This window comes from Trachymyrmex cornetzi, unplaced genomic scaffold, assembly GCF_001594075.2.
Source record: "Trachymyrmex cornetzi isolate Tcor2-1 unplaced genomic scaffold, Tcor1.1 scaffold768, whole genome shotgun sequence".
In the NCBI taxonomy this organism is placed as follows: domain Eukaryota; kingdom Metazoa; phylum Arthropoda; class Insecta; order Hymenoptera; family Formicidae; genus Trachymyrmex; species Trachymyrmex cornetzi.
Genome location: NW_017300101.1, coordinates 3,035 through 4,442, shown reverse-complemented (window position 1 = coordinate 4,442; position 1,408 = coordinate 3,035). Strand labels below are relative to the sequence as shown.

General features: G+C 37.5%; 1 pseudogene; it reads left to right on the top strand.

Annotated features, from left to right (window-relative positions):
• The first annotated feature begins 12 nt into the window (after positions 1-12).
• LOC108768211 (multidrug resistance-associated protein 4 pseudogene) lies at positions 13-1,072 on the top strand (annotated as a pseudogene).
• Positions 1,073-1,408: the final 336 nt, after the last annotated feature.

The following is a 1,408-nucleotide window of genomic DNA, read 5'->3' as shown; positions in this document are numbered from 1 at the left end:
CTCTTCCGCCTGTCCGACATGGACGGTCTGATTGAGATCGATGAAGTCAACACAAGCCAGATAGGCTTGCACGATTTGCGATCCAAGATCAGTATTATCCCTCAAGAACCGTTCTTGTTCTCTGGCAGCCTAAGACGGAACCTCGATCCGTTCGACTCGTATATGGACGAACCACTATGGAGGGCTCTTGAGGAGGTTGAGTTGAAGGAGATGGGCTTGGAAGCCCACATCAATGAGGGCGGCTCCAATCTCAGCGTCGGCCAACGGCAATTGGTCTGCTTGGCACGAGCTATTGTGAGGAACAATCCAATACTCGTGCTGGACGAGGCGACCGCGAATGTGGACCCGCGAACAGACGAACTCATCCAGACAACTATCAGGAAAAAATTCGAGAAGTGTACAGTGCTAACAATTGCTCATCGACTCAACACCGTTATGGACAGTGATCGTATCTTGGTGATGGACGCCGGAAACGTGGTGGTGAGTCAATTTTTAAGAATTTTTGTCTTTTTAAGAATTTTATAATTAGAGCAACCCATCGAATGAATTTAAGGTCACAAAATCTTTCCTTTCTGTGATTGTGAAAAATCAATGTAACTATGAATTTATCGTTTATTCTTGTGACATTTTGTACTTCTCTTTCCAGATTATGAAATTTATTTACAATCTTTTAAAGCAACATAAATTATAACTGGATTTATATAAATATTTTATTGTAGGAATCCTGCGAATTTAACCTATGATCATTTTTGCATTGTTTCATTAGAGTTTTTGTTGAGTAAACCACTTAGTTGATACAGAATTACAAAATCTTTGACTATATAACTAATACTGATTACGTTAAGAAAATGCTTCATTTCTTTTTTATTTATAATAGTCTCGATTTAAACTATCTCTTAAACTGCGAACTTTTATATATCGTACGCAGGAATTGGATCATCCTCACATGCTGCTGCAAAAAGACACGGGTTACCTGAAGAGCATGATACAGGAGACCGGCAAGGCGATGACGGAGGTTCTGGCTTCCGTCGCTCATAACTGCTATCAGAATCGTGGATTTACGACGTTTTGATGTATCCACGGAGTTAACTTTTTGCAATTGCGTCTGACGAACACCATGATTATGTCATGAAGATTCCGACAGTTTTTGCAATTATTAGGACAAATTCTGTGATTTTAAAAACAAGAAGAAAAGTGGAATGCGCAGTCTGAAAATTTAGAATTCATAATTGTCTACTCTCTCACATATTCTACATTCTGTTCGCATTGAAATTTTATTGTATTCTATAAATGTTTTTTCTAAAAAATTGATTTAATTCTATAAAATTATAGGACGTCATGGTTTAGGATATTATAATGCAAATGAAATTTAAAACTAATTAAGTGTTAATTAAGCGAGATACGTAAA